This window comes from Polyodon spathula, chromosome 20, assembly GCF_017654505.1.
Source record: "Polyodon spathula isolate WHYD16114869_AA chromosome 20, ASM1765450v1, whole genome shotgun sequence".
NCBI classification, from domain to species: domain Eukaryota; kingdom Metazoa; phylum Chordata; class Actinopteri; order Acipenseriformes; family Polyodontidae; genus Polyodon; species Polyodon spathula.
Window position 1 is genome coordinate 2,517,501 of NC_054553.1, and position 21,145 is coordinate 2,538,645.

The window sequence follows — 21,145 nt, forward strand, 5'->3', positions numbered from 1 at the left end:
TAAAAAAGAAAACATTTCTCGTTTACTTCCCTGATCTACTGTGGCACTTCATTCATAACCCTTTGCTGCTAGCAGCAAGCAGTGGCAGTGTCGGTTTAGTTAAAAGATTGAAAGAATGCACCAGTGAGAATGGAAGCTTGTGTGCGTGCAGCTAAAACTACTTTGAGGGAATATGTACAAACTGGGAATGGAAAAATGTACAGTAGTCACAGGTGTGCAGAACACTATGGCTTTGGTACGCACTTTTTATTTCTATTCCTTGAAAATGCTGGGTATTAAACTCACTTATAGGTTGTTGCCTTCAGCACAATATCCCCATATCCTGCTCTGATCAACTAGATTTGTCATGCATTGAAAATGTATGAGGTCATTTATATTAACGTGTTACTTGAAATCAAATATTAATTGTAAAAGCAGGCTTTGCATAACAAGAGAATCCAGAGTCATACATAAATGCTTACGACTGGCGTTTATGTAACGCTGCCAAACGTCTATTAAATATTTAGGTGTGTTATTCCTCTTTTGGCATATTGTATTGTTTTTAATATGCCTTTATTAAACATTTTCAGTGCAATCTCACTCTTCTACTGACAGTCTTTGAAGTTTAAACATATTAAAAGCTGGAACTGTCTGCATGAACCAATATCAGCACAGATACTTGCCTGAAGCCTGGATTGACAGAGGGTAATGCTATTATGGGTATTGAATTTAAACCTGGGTAACGGCTGTGCAAAGCCCCCAGAGGATAGCATGGATTGTATCTGTGGATTAAGAACAGGAAAACAGTTAAAGCAAAGCTGTTAAATAATAGACTTTGTAAATTGAGCATTAAAATTGCATGCACAGTGCTTGGTAACACTCTATTAGGTGTGTCTAATTACATCGTAATTGCACATGCTGTTTGTTACATGCGGTAGCAAATACTTTTATAAATACACAACTAACTGATAAACAAATACTGTAAAAAATAAAATAAAAACTTTAATATAGATAATTTCAATGTCTTGGTTTTAAAAAAAAAAAAAAAAAAAAAAAACACATACTTGTTACTAAATTAAAATCTGTTAATAAATTATATTATATTTGTCATCCTGACAAAATTAGGCTTGGGTCACCTTGCTCTGAAGCTTCAATTAAAATAATGTTATAAGCATCTACTGGGTTTAGGTCTGTTCCAGAGAAGTTGTGTGATGTGTCAGTATATTGCTGATAAAAACATACCTTTTACATGTAGAAATTGCCAAAAAATTAGTTGGTAAATTGTTTTTTACTGTTATTGCATTTAGTGCAGAAGAAGGATTTATAAGCAGAAACTGAGTGTTATTAACAAAATGCAAACAGAGGCATGGTTTCAAACAAGCTTTTGTTTTCTTTTCCTTCTTTCAAACTTTATTTTCTGTGTTAATCAACCCTTCGAACGAGATTGAAAAATCAATATCAGACCTCAAAGTGAAAACAACAGGGCTTCAGATTTAAAAAAAAAAAAGGAAGCCGGTGAATAGAAAAGCATTTCTTAGGTGTTAATCGAAAAACTCCAAATGCAAAAATCTATTCAGGCCTTTTGGGCGGCTGTAATGAAGTAGGCCGCACAGGTGCAGGACAAATCTATGTGCTCACGTCAAGGTTGCTTCACCTTGATTGTCTCGTATGGAGAAAAAGAACCATCTGTTTTCTGAAAATAATCTACATAATTGATTTTCCAACAGATCGCGAAGAGACATGCGTTCATCACCCAAATTGTGTCACCACTTCCATTTTCTCAAGCAAATGGGAACGATTTCTTGTCTCCTTTTACTGGAAATCCAATATCAGTTTGTTGAAAACATGAATTCTTATAATCTTGCCTGTAATCTTTTTTTTTTTTTTTTTTAAGGTTTTAAATAGTGCATATGTGGTTTTATTAGAAGGCTAGCAGTGCTATATTATGCAATATTCCACAGGTCACAAAGGAACACAAGCGCTGCTATGTATGAGTATTACAGCATTAACTGCTTAATACGGGCCTTATTCATCTAGCGGAAAAGATGGGTTACCAAGACAACAATAAAAACACCAAGATGCATTTCCTCATGAATACACCACCCCTCTTGACATCATTCAGTCATTAGGGGTGTGCAGAATAAACCAGCAGCTGTTTAAAACAACGATACAGATCGGTAACACTTTTCTTTTTACACAACATGCTTTTTATCTGCCTCCTACCCACTATCGATGTGCTCATGCCCACTTCTGGTTTCACAGCAGCATTGCAAAGTGGGAACACAACTGTTTAATCACACTGTGCAGTATACAACCCAACAGTTGTTGTTTTCTGTCCTGTAAACTGTCTACAGCATTACATCCACTATCTAAATGATTCTGACACATTGAGAGTTATTAATATGCATACCAGTCTGTTTTTATTTAATCACAATTTATATCCACAACTTGGTAACCTAACACGTGGAACATTATGTATTTAAAATATAAACACAGTCAGTTAAATGTGACAAAAACAATGAATATTATTTAAATAAATACCTTGGTAATCCAACTCATAATAAAGTTTACCGTAACACACAATATTACTCTGTCTTTACTTTGTCTTCTTGTTTGCTGGATAAACATTAAATCCTCCAACCAAGCCCTTTCTTCTATTTAATAATTTTCCCTTTTCAAATTAAATATATGTTGTATGTACAAGGATGCAGTGTTATCTTTGAAGTGTCAGGAGAAATAACAAATGCTTTCTGGAATACTAAGGGACAGCTAGTGCCTACAGTTCATTGAGGGGAAGCTAGGTGTTGCAACTTTTATAGAGTGAACATCAGTTTGTAGCGATCAGACTATTGCTTCAGAAAATGTTTTATTGCATATCTTTTTTTTTTATTCTGGGTAACACTATACATTAAGTTCTATGTAGTTACATTGCAGTTACATAGCAATGCAAAAAAATTACACAAAGTACTTTGTAACTACACATAATAACATTGTAATTATGTGTAAGTACACATGTATTTACTAAGTAGAGACACATAATGTAAAGTGTTACCTTAATTCTGTATGACTTTAGCTAGATCGTTACATTACCAGCCCAACTGTGTTTTTGTTTGTTCGCCTTAAAATATAGTAATGGGTTTTCCTACGTGTGCATTTTACTGTAGCTTTTATCAGAATCGTTATGCACACCCATGACATTTTTGATAAATGACTCTGTGATTTGTGACTGACCCATTTCAAGTTGTGATCAAATGTATTCAATCAGCAATGCAATGCCAGCTAAGGGATGACAGGGTTCATGACCACAAAGGTTTTTCTTCACAGACCTCCTGATTTATATACACATTTCCAATCATAACTTCTGCTCTCTGCCCCCAGAATAAATAACCAAGCCTAATCATGGGCTTTGCCTCATTTCAAATATACCCATGCTGCCGTGGTAAAAACTATTGTGTTCCTATACTAAAATAAATAAATAAATAAATAAATAAATAATCGATCAACTTGTTTTTTGCTGACAACAAGAATCCTACTGCATATATTATATGCTCTGGACAAAATATGTGTTTTGATTACTATTATGTGAACATTAACCTATGCATTACAATATATGTAGAATTGATATGTAGAATTGGTGGTTGCACCCCTCGATAGAATCATTTTATCATAATTGTCTGCTCTCACAACTGAGTAAAATGGTCTTGTTTGAGAGCTGGTTCAAATAAAAGGTGATCTCAGATTGAAAGGGGCTGCCAGAGGCTTTATATGGAGCCACTGTAACAGTGGACACAAAACAATACTGTACTGCACTACACTCCTACAGTGTTTTGGCCAATGCTAAACTAGAAGTGAAGCATTTTAAAAGCCCTTTTCATTATCATAGCTGTGTATGTTAATAAATGCGGTTGGAAATCACACTGGAACCAGTCTGAAGAAGAGTACAAATATATATTAAAAAAAATCAAATGTTGTCCTGCTCTCAATAAGAGCGCCATTCTGCAGCCCGACAAAAATAAATTTAGGACTGAAAAGGTTAATAAATCCTGTGTGAGCTGGGACCCTCTGATATGCTTCAGATCCCTTGTACTCTGCATCAGACAAGGAGAGAAACTCCCGTCTTCTACCACAAGTCCACTGCAGGGCTTTGCACTGCCTTTCATGGAGTCGCTATATCAATCCAGGTGGCCTTTTAAAGTCAAATTGAAAACATTGAAATTGAAATGGAAAGGTTGTTTCTTCAGCCTTTAAAACAGCTACAGCGAGTCTTCAGAATTGTACATAAATATTTCAGAAGTAATTACCTTAGTGCTCAGCTCCGTAGTTTGTAATCAATTTTTATGCTTGCTCATTACATTTCTATTTCTCGCTTTTCCTTTGTGAATATGTAAAATTATTTTGTACGAAATTAGAATAGTGAAAATCTGTATATTGATATTTATATTTAATGCCACAGGTGGCAAATGTGACAGGAGTGACTTAAGAATGCAAACCTCTTTTCCGTCAAGGTTGTTAGAAAAGGACTGGGGTGCTAAAGGTGGTATACAGCAGTGTGCACATGTATTAGAACACCCCATTGCTTCTGTAGTTTTGATTTGTTGTGCATATGAAATCAAACCACTGGAACTGAAAAGCAAGGAAAATGGTCAAAATAAGCAAATTAGGGATTGTCTAATTTAACTGATGACTTTAACAGGCCACACATGCAATTATTTTAAAACATTAAGATCAAATTAATACATAGCTACATATGATAAAAGGCATGATACTTTTTAGAAATTGTTTAAGCTGTTTAATTAAAGCACAAAGTGGTCTAACATTTTCACATATGAGTGCCTATTGTTTCTATATCATTGATTACTGACTGAAAATTGAAATTCTCTCACCTAGAGATTTTCATGCATGTATTCTAATAAATTTACACACTACTCTAGCATTCTGCATTCCACATTCTACATTCTGCATTCTGCATTCTACATTCTGCATTCTGTTTTCTGTATTCTGCATTCTGCATTCTATATTCTGCATTCTGCGTTCTCCATTCTGTTTTCTATTTTCCTTGTTTACCCTTAAATACAGATAAGAAAGTCTTCTGGAAATAATATCTTTCATAACCTTCAACTGCTCCTGAGTTAAACTATTATATTGTTATACAGGGCTTTAATACTTTCAGGTTCTACAGATGAATTGGAAATCTAATTTAATATCATACAGGGGAAATTGATTATCTGTTTACCTGGCATAACAGAGATGGAAGTAACAATATCACCCATGAAATACTTATAAATACAAACACCCAAATTATTAACTATAATCATGTTTCAGAATATGGTATTCATAGTTATCAAAACAGATTTCTTGCAAACAAATAAAAAAAGCAATTTATGTCACGTCTTGATATACCGTTCATAACATAACATGAAATGTGTCATTTGAATTCATCATATTCAAACACATCATTTGAATTATTGAGGATTAAAAATGTTACCCTGTATCTACTGTGTATTGTTTACTTACTGTGAATCAGGTACACATTTAGAACACTTTTCATTTTAATTTAGAACACTTTTAAATTTAATTTAGAACTCTTTTAAGTTTAATTTAGAACTCTTTTAAGTTTAATTTAGAACTCTTTTAAATTTAATTTAGAACTCTTAAGTTTAATTTAGAACACTTTTAAGTCTAATTTAGAACTCTTTTAAGTTTAATTTAGAACTCTTTTAATTCTAATTTAGAACTCTTTTAAGTTTAATTTAGAAAACTTTTTATTTTAATTTAGAACACTTTTTATTTTAATTTAGAACTCTTTTAAATTTAATTTAGAACTCTTTTAAGTTTAATTTAGAACACTTTTAAGGATTTTTGTTCGTTCTGCACGCTTTTCTGCATTCTGATTTCGTAAGAGCTGCCAAAATGGATAAGAATCTATTGGGCATGTTAAAAAAATAAAACCCACAATGACACATTTATTACCCTTATCAGTGTGAAAACCCAGGCAGAACTGACACGAAGGAGCAAAATACCTTTTCCAACAACCTGGTTGCAGGATTTTTTTGGCTTGCATTAAACTGCGAATTTGTCAGGTTTTATAATACATGTTAAAGAACTACATGAAAAATGAATGCTCATTAGGGAACACATTAATATGCATAAGCATTCCAGTTTTGACCTAATTAAACTAAGTATCTCTTCTGCCCAGGAAAGTGACACATCAATATAGAAAACAGGTTGAAAAATACATTTAAAGGATCTTCTTCTATGCTTTTGGATTTTGCTTGGGGCAGCCACGTCCTGCAGTATCAGCAGAGAGAACTCAAACTAAAGCTGCCCAGTGAGGTTTTCTGCTCTGAAACTGGTGAGTCATATTCTCATCTACAGAATATGTTTTGAGTGTGTTACATTTTTACAGGATTTAAGCATCATTTAAATTATGTGTGAAATCTAGGTGTTCATCCTACCAGCTTAAAAAGTCCCAAAAAGTGTAAAAAGCACTGCATATTTCTACTCTGCTTGTTTTCTTCATTAGCCGAGGATACATTTGCAGGAAATATCTATTTCCTCCCATTCAAAGTTTCATTCAGTGGGAGCTCCACACACTGCTTACTAATGGTGCTAGTACCAGCAGGGGGTTGTAGATATGCAAATAATCACTTACACACCAGAATAGCGATGCTGCAGAGTTACACAGTAAATGCTAGAAGATCTTGCATCATTTTAATAAAATTCTGCCACAAAGCAATATCAGAGGTCTTCAAAATGGTCCTTACGTCTTTGAAATGTGTGCAAAAGGTCTTAGGTGCCTGTAATAAATACCAGGATAAGTTGTCCTGCAATCGCAAGAAACTCAAAATCCAGCTACCCTGACCCTAGACGAACTTAGATTTAGTTGTATTTTCTACAACTTTTCCCTTGACACAGCAAGGTGGCACAGATGCCACGTCCCATTTGCCTATTTCTTTTCTTACAGCAACTTGGTGCAGAATAAACCTGCTATCCATCAAAGAAGAAGTGAATACATCACATATTTCAGCTTCACAGTAGCGTGACAAATTCAACCATTTATCAATTGCAATGAAGATCAATACTTTTTTATATACCTGAAAATCTATACAATTATGTCTGTCATTCAAATTATTCAAATCATTCCAATCAGAACCCTGGTGTCCGATATGTTTTTCAAAACAAAGGGCCTTACAGAAATGATTCCATGGCAGTGGTTAGATCTGTTGCTCTTTCCAATCAGCTGTAAGGATTTCAGAAAGCTGGTGTCTTGAATGCTCAAATATGCCAAAGTACACTTTGTAATAATCCTCAAATTAACAGAAGTATAAGGGATTACCATATGTTCATAAATTTTTGAGAAAATCTTCAGCAGTCAGTGCCCCCGAAATAGAGTGGTTGTGAGGTCCAAAGACCCTACAATAACCCTCAAAGAGCCCACAGCAAAACGGGCATTGGCATCATTCAACAGCTTTGCTGGTTGCGGACTGATGAACAGCTCACCTTTGGCCTGCCTTGTTAATGTCATCCTTTTCTCTTCAGTTGGCAAACCAATTTCTTTAAATACGGTTATATAACTTTTTTTGTTTGTTTGTTTCCCTAGGACCAGTGTTTTTGTAGACTTGAACACACTATGTGTCTCTTCCCATAAATGTTTTATCTCCCTGGAAAGCACTTCTACATTTACAAATCCTCCTTGAGGAGGTTATCACAAACACAGCACAAAATAAAACAGTCTAGGGGAGATTTACCCAAATGTTAGACTTGGACTTTATTTTTTTTTTCTTTCTACATTGGTAAAACACATTCCTAGAATGTTATAAACTCTGATACAGTGTCCAGAGAGACAGTTTAGTGAGAGGAGAGAAGATACAATGTTGTGTATATCTGGTGCCTTGGGTTCTATTAATGTAAGTAATAGGAGTCTAGGAGCCACCTTTGCCATCTCTACATTTTCCATAGTCTCTCTGAATGTAAGTGATCAATATTGATTGATAGAGTGAGAGATGTTATGTTAACAATACATCTACAATGGCATTCATAAATATCAGTGATGTGTTAGGCAGACACAATGAAATAAAAAGACGAAGACACAAGGTTATTAAAAATGTAAATACCCAATCAAGACCATATCTATTTACTTCCTTTCAATATGTGTTTGTTTCCTCCAGTAATTTATTGTCAGACTGCTACATGCGATTAAGCATTAGAATTAGTCGTTGTATTATTATTTATTGTTTTACCCATGGGGGGGGGTAGGGGGGGGGGGTCCTGTTTTGTGTGTCCTCAAAGATTTGCAAGCTTATATAAATCCTACCCCTTTAACTGTAGCAATACCTTAAATCATAGTTGAATGTAAACTAATTAGCAGTAAACTTGCTTAAGGTGTATTTATGGATATTTCTAAAGCTATCACTAGCAGGAACACACAACTCTGAATTTGTCTTTATTAAGGTCCTGTCTGGATGATGAATGCATGGTGCCTAGTAGCTACCTGTCAGTCGAAAATGAATCACTTTAGGATTGATTTGCTAACTGCTTTCTTCACTCTCTGCGTCCTCTTGTGAGAGGGTTAGAAAACATCCTTGAAAAACAAAATAGAAACCGTGTCGCTGAAAATGGGGAACACATACACACATATACACATTGTATATTAGGACTTTTTCATCATAAAAGCAAAACACAACTGAATGATTGCGACTAATGCATGCTTCACTGTTATTCACGCTTTGATTACTGAGTGCTGGTGCAGCGTAACATTTTAGAAAACATTAAGATGTCAAGGCAGTATTATCTTCCTTATTATGGTTTCTTGGTAACAGTTGTGGGTGGCAGGATCTGAAATATCATGGATGTCTTAACTAATGCGTTCTTATTGTTTTGAATAACTTTGTATATCATTGCAAACTTATTCAGTAATTACATTCTGATGACTTTTTAAAACCGAGAAGTTCAAAGCTTCCCTAATGTCTTGCAATCTTTCTCAAACATGTCTTCTGATGTTCAGCTGAAACCATACCATACTATATGCAGTACTGTATTTCTTTTATCAACTGGGGGCAGAGTGTTGCAAGGGAACAAGTTACATTTTGATGTGTCAGCTGAACTTGATTAAGAAGGCGGATATATTATTTAAGATAACTTTGATATTTCATATCCATACTAAGTTGTCTGTCTGTTGTCTGTGTAACGGAGTGTGTTCTGTTTTGCACTGCCATCATGGATTCTGTCCCCTGTCCTTTTGCAAAGTGCAGGGGTGTCGAAGTTGGCCCTTCCAATCCTAGTCTTTGTTTTAACTTTAATTTAGCCAATTAAACCTCCATCCTGACCCTAAAGCTGTTACCTGTTAACCCTGGAGTGGAATGGCCCTCCAGAACTCTGATTGGACACCTCAGGCAATAGTGGTTAATACTCTCACTTGCAGTGTGCTTTGTACAGGATGTATGTATATATTTCCTAGTAGGTATTTTCAAACCAAAACTAAATGTTTTTCTGCAGCTTCTTGACTCATTCTGTAGGCATGTCAGAGACTTACTTTTATTTGCCTTACCAATGTGTGTGCATTGATTGCACACACTGTGTGCATTGAGCGTCCCAGTTTTATAGAAACGAAGGAAATTAGCTGAGCAACACCTAATGAGGCTCCTAGACTGATTCTCTGCAGAGAATCACAATTCTGAGGAGACTGTTCTGTGTATTAAAATTAACAAGGGTAATTATGTTAATTGTCGTTGATTTACATTTTGCTAATGCATTTTAGTTAATTATACAAATTAATAGACCACAGAAAAAATTAATTACTTTTGAAGTGGGTGATCTAAATGGTGATGGAGGAAAATATGAAAGGAAAAAAAATCATATTTTGAGTAATAGTTTGTGCAAATACATGCCAGGGAAGGGATAAACAAAGGAAGTTCTGAGGTTCTGAAAAGACCCAATAATTCAAGCTCTCACAGATTGCAGTTCAAGTTTAATATTTGCCAACATAATGGAAAATCCCATTAAAATTCACTAGTTCAAGCTTAACAAACCTTGTAAAATGTCATCTGGTGGCCATTTCCCAAAAGCTACTTTAACAAACACGATATCATGAGAGCATTGTTAAAACAACTTTAACAATTTAGGTTCCCCATATCTACTGTATACATGTCTCCGGGGTAGTCCAGGGTAGTCATGAGGTGCACAGTGAAACAATTTGTGTAACACATAACAAATAGTTTATGCATATGATGTGGTTACCTTACAATGTTTTTTTTTTAACTTCAGCAACTTTAACAATGTAGACATCCTAGACAAAATATAATTTTTTTTCCCAATTACACCCTCAAAGCTTGTAAGAGGGTTGGAAGCTGCTGCACCTTGAAAGAATGATCTTAAAGCCACAGGTACTGCAGTTATCAGTTATCTGTACTTTAGCTTCCTTTGAGAATCGCCTCCTTAAAGTTTAAGCAAATCCTAAAGTGGAGCCGAGTGATGTGAAGGACAGCAAAAGCATGGGGCAATAGACTGCAGAAATGAGGAAGCATCTGCATAGGTGTGTGCATATAGCTGAACTCCCAGGTGATCTGCAGGGTTAGACCAAAACTGCCTCCAATAAATGGACTGCAGTTTATTTTAAATTCATTTTTTCCAGGGACAATTATCTAGCAACCATTACTGTATCCCAATTCAGGCTCGATAGTAAAAAACAAAAAAAAACCTCTGCTCTAGTTGTATTTTCTGCCTGCTTACAGTCTGCTTATCTATTGCTATTGCTTTATGCACATAATTTACAAGTGTTTGGATTCATTCATCTGTACATTGTGTTTATTTTTCCATATGTGTAGAAGGTCACATGGCAAGTTTCTAAGTATGTCAGGGAAAATGCATGCGTCCAATATTAAGACCGACAATTGATTTAAAACATTGCCAAATGCAACCTTGCTGTATTCAAAAATATTGTTTCTTTAATTGGTATGCAGTATTAACCAGCCAGTTATTACTGATATGTATGATCACAGAACTGAGGCAAGCAGTCCTTCACACACTCTCTGTGACACATTTAATTTAAAAACAAATAAAAAGGAAAGAAAAACCCTGCTGGTCTGTTTTACCCTGCAGGCAGAGGAATCACATTGATGTCGCTTGAGTGGCTCTCTGTGTCTATCACATGTTAATATTTCTGGCGTCGTCCTACAACACAAATGCTTGTTTCATAAAAAATAAGTAAAAGGGACACCGTACTCAGAAAAAACACATTATTATATGCTTTCAGCAAGCATCGTTGAGTAAGAAGTTCTGTCGCAGTTCTCTAGGATCCTTATCAATGAATTTCCAAATTATTTTAGGGTACAATTGTGGCACACACTAGAACAAAATGAATGATAATGATTTGAAATTCTGTGTCTTGATTTTCTGAGGTAATGCCAAAAGTTCCATTAGGTTCATAATAATGCAAACATCATCTTTTCCACTTGTCATTAGTACAGCAAGACATCTCTACAAATTGAAGACACTGACTAAATACACCCCAAATTTGACAGTTTCTAACTTGCAATGTGTTCCTGGGCACAGCATGAACTGAAGACTTGGCAAGCAGTCTTTAAACAAGATTCAAGGAACCATCAAGCAAGTGTTTATACATGCTTCACGAGATCTCAGGGGAATCTCTTTCAACCTCAGTGAATCAAACTTTGTTAACAACTACAAAGAAAGTAGCGTGTACTGGGACTTTGAACCAATCTGAAGAAGAAAAAAAATTGCGAGGTGAAAACAAAACATAAAAAAACCCCTAAAAAAACATGCAGGTTTCATTCATGTACCACCCAGGTATTTTAAATAAACAAGAAACTTCAAACTCTTCAGATTTTCTTTTTCTTGGTTAGAACTCACTTTCAGTTTTTGACTGTGTTCCGTGTAATGTTTTTTTTTTTTTTATTCCCAGCAGTGCAAAAGGACAGACCATGGGAAATGAAGATGTTTGTGAGAGCAAACCTGTCATGGGGAGGGTATGCCTTTTGAGCGTTTCATCCATCAATACGAAGGAGCCTTGGAAAGACAGTCTTCAGGCTAAAAGCCGTGACCTCCAATTAATAGTGCCTCCGCTTCTTACAGAATCTGTCTTCTCTGGGGCTGCAGTGGAGACAGAAAGAGCTCTGTCGGTGCTGCAGAGTGTGGGGCAATTAGACAAGTATGGCACTGAGTGTCATATATCACAGCAATGTCACCAACCAGCCTTGCCCTGCATTCCATTAGCAGAGCAAATTAGCCCTGTTTCACATCTCAACACAACACTAACATAAGATATGTCTGTGATTTAATGGAAGAATGCTCAAGCCAGAGGTGGCAGCTTTAAAAGCATGTATAATGTTATTGAATTGATGTAAGAGATGGTAAATAGAGCAACAGAACCGCGCTATATAACTACAAGGCTGTATTTTAAAACTGCCGGCTAAACGAAAAACGAACTGACCTTTTAAACTTTAGTTAATTTAACTATATATATATATATATATAAATTCTGTCAGTTTATGGCAGAATTATTCCTGTACCTTGCCTCCAGAGCAGACAGCGGACACTGTGAAGATCACCGTACCAGAACCAGCAGGTACAATATTATTAGGCTCCATAATAATAAAATAAACGTGTTGTGTGGTTTCAAGAGGTTTACAAATAAATAAATCATCACTGACAAAATACTGTTTATTTTATGTTATTTGCTATGTGTTGCATTTGCTAGATTTAAGATTAGAGATGAGATGCAGGCCCGTTTATTCAGTTCATTTCAGTTATTTCAGAAGTGCAGATTTTTATTTGAAAGAGTGCAGGTGGGGTGTGTATAATTATTTACACTATATATAACCGCAACTTTTCAGCTCTATCGCAGAGCTCTGCTCGAGCACCAACTGGCCACTGGAGTTCAAAGACAGATGTATACGTTCTAAGCAGCAGTCATATGACCTTGACACTTTAAGTCTTAAAGGGGCCATGTTCATGTTCAGGTAGCCAACCTAATTTAAACATCAAATTCCTAAACATTTTACAGACTTTTCTATTTCTTTCATACAAGTCAAAGTTTATGTCTGTTTTTTCCCTTGAGATCCTTTCCCTTCAAGGATTGAAGAGTGTTGTAGCTGAAGCGTGTGGTTCAGTAATGGAGGTACTTCTTGTTCCCTCCCTCCCCTTTGCCACATCACCATTCTGTAACAGATCAAAATGGATGCATCAAAGAAGCTGAATTGTTTTTTGGTTTGTTTTCTTGCACGCTCTAACGTAACGACAAACAAGCAGACTCAAAGAGTTGTGCTGGCCAGCACTGAAGAAGAATAACAGAAATTACAATTACCAAGTCATTAAGACACAATAACACTACAGTGAAACTCAAACACATTGTATTCACAAAATCCCTGCTGTATCAGGACCCTGCCACAATGCATATTTTAATTGCATTATATTGCTGATTGATTTGGTTTGGGGGTTGCATAAAATAGCCTTCCATAATGATCCGTTTAGCATTGTTATGGTCACATTCTGCACCTACAATACAGGCATACTGTGACACAGTGCGTTAAATGTACTGTCCTCTTCCCCATGGTTTACTGTTATTACCCTTATACAGTACAAGTTTATCATGATACACTTATACTGTATTTTCAATCTACCATACTTTTCCAATGTATTTACCATGCTAAGCCATGGTTTAATATGATAGTTTTATATGAAACAGCTTAATCCTGTTATACACAGAGCAGAGTTGGCTATTTCCATAATGTCAGTGTAAGTTGTTTATCTCTTAACGTGGAAGGCTGGAGGCACGGATTATGAGATATCATGATAAACCCAATTCTCAGAGGAGCTAGATTATTTTTTTACTTTGTCTTCTGCACACTGTAAATAAGGCTCTTGTTTCTGTTCACTCCAGTAATGAAACCTGTGCTGCAGTGCAAGGGTGAAACCAGATGGAAAGCTAATAATGCGTGACTTGGGTTTTTTAATATGTTTTTTTTATGAATGGGAAACATGTTAAATATATGAATAATATATGTACAACCTTTTCAACATATACTGTATAATACATATATGGCTCACATGGCTTTTGTGATAATTGTTCAAGATATTGTTTTACATGTTTATGGTTCATTTGGGAGTATTTCTGTGACTTGTTATTAATCTGTGAAAATCACAATGAGAGGTGTGTGCGTCCGCAAGAGTTTGGAGGTGCTTGTGTGCACGTGTTTGTGTTAGTGAGCATTGAGGCACTGCTGTTAGCAACCCCTGCCAAATAACGCCTCTAGTGTTATAAAAAGAGCTGAGTTGATTCCTTTATTAATCCATAAAAGTGATTTTAAGTGCCCTGCTTGTCTACAATATTGTTTGTTTTTTTATTTTTTATTATGTGCCATACACAAATACATACTGTATATTAAATGTCATATTTCATAATGCATTTTTCTCATATGAGTTTTATGTTTCTCAATATAGTTACTTTATATTTTAAAAGCATTAATGATAAATGTAACATATATTCACATTTATATATTTTAATACATAAAAAATATATTTACCATATATCATGTATTTTTACATCTAGATAAGGGGCACATTTTGGTGTATTAAAAATGTATAAAATAGCTTGATAATATATTTTTATTATATTCTATTTCATTCAAGATTGATGCTGGGAACATATAAGTCTCATACATTTCTTATTATATATTAAGAATATATTTTTGTTCCATATGGGTTGCTGTATTTCGATAAGCACAGTTTACTGTGAGCAAAAAGCATGGAGCACAGCAAAAGAAGTGTGACAGAACTGTGTTTTTCTTATTTTGTAATGTGTTGCATTCATTGTTCGGCTAGACTGCAGCCAGTGCTCTGAAGGATGAAGTCTTGATCTCAATCGAAATGTTTATATCAAGCCAACTGAACCAGATGCTAGTGGCGGCAAAGTTTAATAAACCCTGTTTGATTTTGCTGGTGGAGGGCTCTCATTTCTGAATGTGCACAGTGTATTGTGAGTGATGTAATTGCATTATGTTAAGTAGCCAGTATATAGATGTAAATGTTTGGGTTCCTCGTCTACTTTTGCACACGTCTGTTCCATTATGGTGCCAACACTATTGTGCTGATTATATTTCAGCTTCAATACCTGTGGATGTCTGTTGTTAGACAGTGGTGTCAGAGTCAATGCAGACCTGTTCACTTTCCCTGTATGTGTATACAGTAATCTTTATCTTCATGCTGGCTCCCTAAATTCAGCAGTACTTGAGTCTCTTTTCCAAAACCATCCAATCTTCTTAATTTCCACTCACAAGCTCCAGCAAGCAAGAAGATGCTCAAGCTGGGCTCAGTCAGGACAATCACCAAAGTCCTTGACAACCAGGAAAACAACACAACTGCTAGGGAACCTCTGCTTGGCCACACCCATTCCCTGCCATAGAAAGAGACTGTGTACCTTTATTCTCCTGGTTCCTTAAAAGGGAACGGTTAATTGGAGTTTAGCATGAGGCTCTTGTAGAACCTTGAAAAAAGTAACTTGAAGGTGCTGTCTATCAGATAACCGCATTAAAGACTAGTCTTGCAGAAACAGCAATATTGATTGTAAACAGTAATCTTACGGCTTTATGTTTATTTAAATCCATCAGAATTAACTTCATAAGCCATGACTGACAGATTTGTGTCAGACAGGGGTTTTAAATCAATACGGTATTACTGTACAGGTGCAGCATTATTTTTCTCCGTTTTCGTCGTTGTTGCTCTTCACAGCAAATCATTAAAATAACCTTCACGCTCTTCCTTGAATTAGTTAAGTTTGTAGATACAAACTTTTCATCTGAACAAGTCTCACAGTGGCAGGTGTTTAATAATAGCAACAAATGCACAATTCTCAGTGGTGCCCCCATAGGCAATTTATTAAAACCTTATTAGCAACACCAAAGGCAATAGAAATACAGTAGAAATAGGTTCAGTATAGAGCAGAGTTGCATGTTTTATAGAGCTATTTACTAATGCCATTGAATAGCAGGAATTATTTGGCCCACACAGTGACAGCCTGACAGGTCATAGATAAACCATTGTTCAGAGTGGGTGGACAAACTATAAAGTCAGCCAACACCCTAACTTGTATTTGAATTATTTCCCCCAGCTATATAATGTAGCAGGAGGATTAATACAGTTCTGTTTGAGTATTGCATCATTTTAGATATCACAAGGGTAGCTTGCTGCCATATTTTGCTGTTCTGAAATAATGTGATGAATCCCTTTGTGTCAGGGTTATAGTAATATCTTGTGCTCTGAATAGCACTGGCACACGAATGCAAGAAAGATACAAACCATGCTTAAAAGTGATAGTTTGTGTTTGGCAACAATACGGAAAGAGAACGATCCTCAGACAAGAGCTAATTGTGCTGGCAGAGCAGCAAATGTGTTGCACAGGAGATGAAAATAATTTCAAATCTTTGCTGCAAATAACAGGGTGACTCAATGTATAATGCAGCAAGACAGATCTTTGCAGTGCACGAGAAGGATACAATCTTGATGTGATCCTACAGCACTAATGGTGCTGAGACTGTTTTTCAACATAAATTGTGTTAATTTATTGATGATGGCATTGCAATCGCTGCCTCCTTTAGTGTGATAGCAGTGTATGCCACACAAAGCATTAGGAGGAACCCTTGTTTGTTTGAATTAAATTGCCAGCTCAGACACCCTTTAAACTACTTTATTACCTCCTTTGACTCAGGGCTGTGATACACAAATAGAGAAGGGCAATGGACAGTGCATACTGCATCTGCATCGTATATAATCAGCACCAGCGTCGTCACTACTGTCCTTTTGTGTGTGAAGGCTACGGTCTGCATATGAAGTTTTCTGTGTGTATGAAGTTTTCTCTGTGTATGAAGCTTTTTCTGGCATCTACAGCAGGAAATCATTCTTGCATTCTGCAAATTTCTTGGTTGTAGTTGTCTGTTAAGCTGGTCCAATGCAACAGCAAAGTTTTGGCCCTTTTCTTTTGCATAGATTACTGTATGATGGAAAATAAGGCAAAAACACATATTCTTATAGATCTGGTTCCCCCTGTACAACTCTTTGAATTGCTCGCTTTCGGACATTGTAGTTTGTTTAAACCAATTCCTCTATCGGGTCCACCAGGACTTCAAAAACAAGAATAACAAAATAAAAAAGTGCTCCATGCTATTGTTTATATTGATTTCCAGCATTTACAACCAGCACTGAAATTCTACCCACCGGCTGTAAACAAAACCAGCGCTCAGTTATTGAACTGATCTGTTTTTATGAGTTCCTTACGGGGTAGATTGCAAAGCATCTTGGGAACAGCGGTGGTTCACCAACAGTGGTAAAATGTTTATCTCCCCCTCCAGGCAACCAGATCTAAATATACAAGTTTTTATCTTATCAGACAACTACTGGCCACTGTGCAGCTAACTACAGCACTGCACATGACAATAGAGGCTGGTTTACCTGTTGTTTTTTTTGTACGCTGCCCTTAGAGGGACATATTTTAAAGTTATTAAAATATTTACGGGGATAAAAGCTTCCCAGAGCCGCAGGAAGATTTGCATAGCGGTCTTATTTATGGCACCTGGAAAGTATGTATTTCAAACCGAAATGTCAACACAAACAGATAAAAATGGTGTACAGTTAAAGAAAGCACATTGCACAGAATCTGAAGGAGTGCCTTGCAGTTATTGTAAGCGAAACAGAATTCAGAAGCAACAGTATGCAGTGGCACCTATATGGAATCCACTTGCTATTCAACACCGGGTTGATCTTTTATAATAAATTTATTCAGAGTGGAGCGAGACAATGCCCTCTGGGATCACAGTAATGTGGAAGAAGAGTAATCTAAAAATTCACCTGGAGAAAAAAATTAACAAGGCCCTTCTTTTGTGGTAACATTGAAAGCACTTATCTTTTCATTAAGGATAGGACTCGCTTCTTTAGAATCTTAGAACAGTTTATTTTCTATTTTATATGTTTGAGACATTTCATGTACAACAGGTGTGAACAACCTCAGAGAGTAACTGACAAGTCTCTGGCAATTTCATCGTCCCTTTGACAAAAAAAAAAAATTGTCATTTGAAAGTATGAAAAGTTTGATTCTAATAGCTGGTTGCTGTGAGTGTCATCATGCAGTGCAATACATATCTCTAAAAATATCCCTGTGATGGATGACTGTAGCCACGTTGTCTGTCAAATTCTCTTTGGTCAGCAATATATCATTCCCAATAGAGTTACTGATAGAGACATAATGATAGTGGATTTTAATTATTCAGGTAGTATTGATCCCTATTTGATCTGGTGTGAATCATTTTAAACCGTTTCTCCCTGGGAGGCATGCATTACGCATTTGCCAGATTATAAATGAAATTGGGTCAGATGATGAAGGATAATGCAATTATTTTATAATTTTATACCATGTTTGGGGAGGATAAGTTATGTGGATTGATCAGATCTCAATTACGGACAAAAAAAAAAAAAAAGTTGATGCTAAACATTGAATTATTTATCAGGAACACCAAGTAATGTTGTTTAGAAGTCACATAGCTTTATCGTTCTATTGGATTATTTCATTGCACTTGTACACCCCTTGCATTCATGTATGTAAGCATATTTTTGACATTTTTGATGCACCAGTTATTATTATTATTATTATTATTATTATTATTATTATTATTATTATTATTATTATACATTAATAATGTTTCAAAACAAATGTCATTACACAAGTTGCTTAGTGTTCAATTTTTATAGATATACAATTTTTCCCTCAGGTTTTAGTAAACATCACAAAGACTTTCCACAGTGTTATTACCCAGGAATGCTGTTACAATAACAAATCACATTATGTGATGAAAAACCCATTCAGTCTGAAAATATATTCAGTGACTGATAATGCCAAGGGACTGTGTGTGTGTGTGTGTGTGTGTGTGTGTGTGTGTGTGTGTGTGTGTGTGTGTGTGTGTGTGTGTGATTCCGAAATTGCTGATAGATCCTATTTAACGTGGGTCTCTACAGTTTTAAATTTAATACCCTGTAGTATTAAAGACCCATGCTGTATTATTTCATATACAAAAGGTCTCATTCTTACCATTACAAACATGCTCTCACATTATACAGAACACTTCCAAGATTTCTGCAACTGCATATACCTAAAACAACGTAAAGTCTACCGTATCTATGAAACATGTTTTTCTATGCAACATGTTTTTCTTATTATAAAAACATAACAAAATGAGAACTTTTAAATCTGTAGGTGAAACAGGTATTGTTTGGGTCTGCTTGTATCACCCTCTTTTATTTCATTTTTATTTAAGTTTTCTCCTTACCTAAACTTAATTAATTCAAAATTGAAACTTCTATATGTTACAAATCTAATTACAAATGTAACCAAAAAAATGTGTTTGATGTCACCACATTAAGATGTGAAGCTATTTCATGTACACCTGCCACTTTTTAGACAAATGCAATAGGAACCCTGGCCTTTTTTTTTCTTCTTCTGAAGCGCAGCTGTTTTGTTTTCAGGACGTGGTGATGTTAAGCTCATGTCAAGCTAGTTAACGCCGACGCTGTCACATGCTCTTCTTTTCGGTGACACATGCCACTTGGCCGCCACCCCAAAGTAAGCTAACAGAATACCCTAGAGAAGGTAGGGAAGAATATATAAATGCTATATCTGCTTCAGGCCCTAGGTCAATACATACAGAAGTTTAAACTAATGTGTTTGTGTGTATAAACAGTAACCCATTGTGCATCTGCCCATCACATATCCATCCTAACCATTTACCTGCCATAAAACATGATTATTTATCTGACTTTTTGCATCTCCGCCCTTACTCTGGTCTCACCGCAGTCGGATAGGCGACAGATTTTGGTATATAATTTTGGGACTATAGGGTCTATGCTTTGTTTTCAAGCTGTAAAATATTTTTCTTTCTCTTGTCCACAACTTAAACATGGAATCTAGACCTAGACAGCCACATAAGGTCTTATTTGTTCTATAACTTTCCTTACAAGGCGTCCACTTGATCCTGCTGAGTTCTTAAATGTAGAGGTCTTGTAGAAGAGGTCGCATTGTCATCCTGTCCAGGGAGAAAGCCCTGCTTGTTTTGATTGACATTATTGAGATTGCGGCCAAGTGGCATGTGTCACAGATAAGAAGAGTGTGTGACAGTGTCAGCGTTAACTAGCTTGACATGAGCTTAACATCACCACGTCCTGAAAACAAAACAGCTTCATTTCAGATGAATAAAAAGGACAAGATTACTATTGCATTTGTCTAAAAAGTGGTAGACGTAGATAAAATGGCTACCTGCTTTGTGTATCTACAAACCGCATCTTAATGTGGTGGTATCAAAAGATTTTTTCCGTTACATTTGTAATTAGATTTGTGACATACAGAAGTTTCAATTTTGAATTAATTAAGTTGCACTTTTCATTGCTGCAAACGAGGCTTATAATTATATAGATATATATTAATAGCATTACTTATGAAACTGCACCCAGTTTCTGCCTCTTATGAATTAGAGAAATCTCATTAAAACTGTCATCATTTAAAAGCAAGAACAATTTGTTCAAGTGCCCTTATGCTACTCTTTTAAGATGTACCTGCTGTAATACGACACTTTAAGCTGTGCATGGCAATGAGATTGTGAATGTTTGAATATGAAAGATATTTTATATTAACATTTGGCAGATTTAACATCAGGTTATTCTGCAGGAAATGCTGTCAAGAGAGAAAAGACAAGATACCCTCAGCATTAATCACTCTAATTCAAGATTTGATCCAGCCCAGGCCTTGAATACGACATTCCTTTTACTTTCAGAAGCACATCATGAAGAATAAAAAGGGTTAATCATAAATTAGGGGACATTTTTCACAGGAAAATGATGCATCAACCAAGAATCCTTGAGGAAAGGAAGTTGAGTGTTGCTTGGCAAAGTCAATAACATTGCTGTAACCAGCAAGCAATGTGTTCCAGCAGAGAATGAAACAAATCAATTTAAATTTACTTCTACAGTAAAGAAACCATTATTTAGAATTTAATGGCACTAGTTGCCCTAATAAATTGTTCTGAACTTTCTGTTGTTTTACTGGAGTGTACTGAGTGATGAACTAATTTGTTTGGAGGCAAGGTTAACCCTTTCTTTTTTTTAACATTGTTTT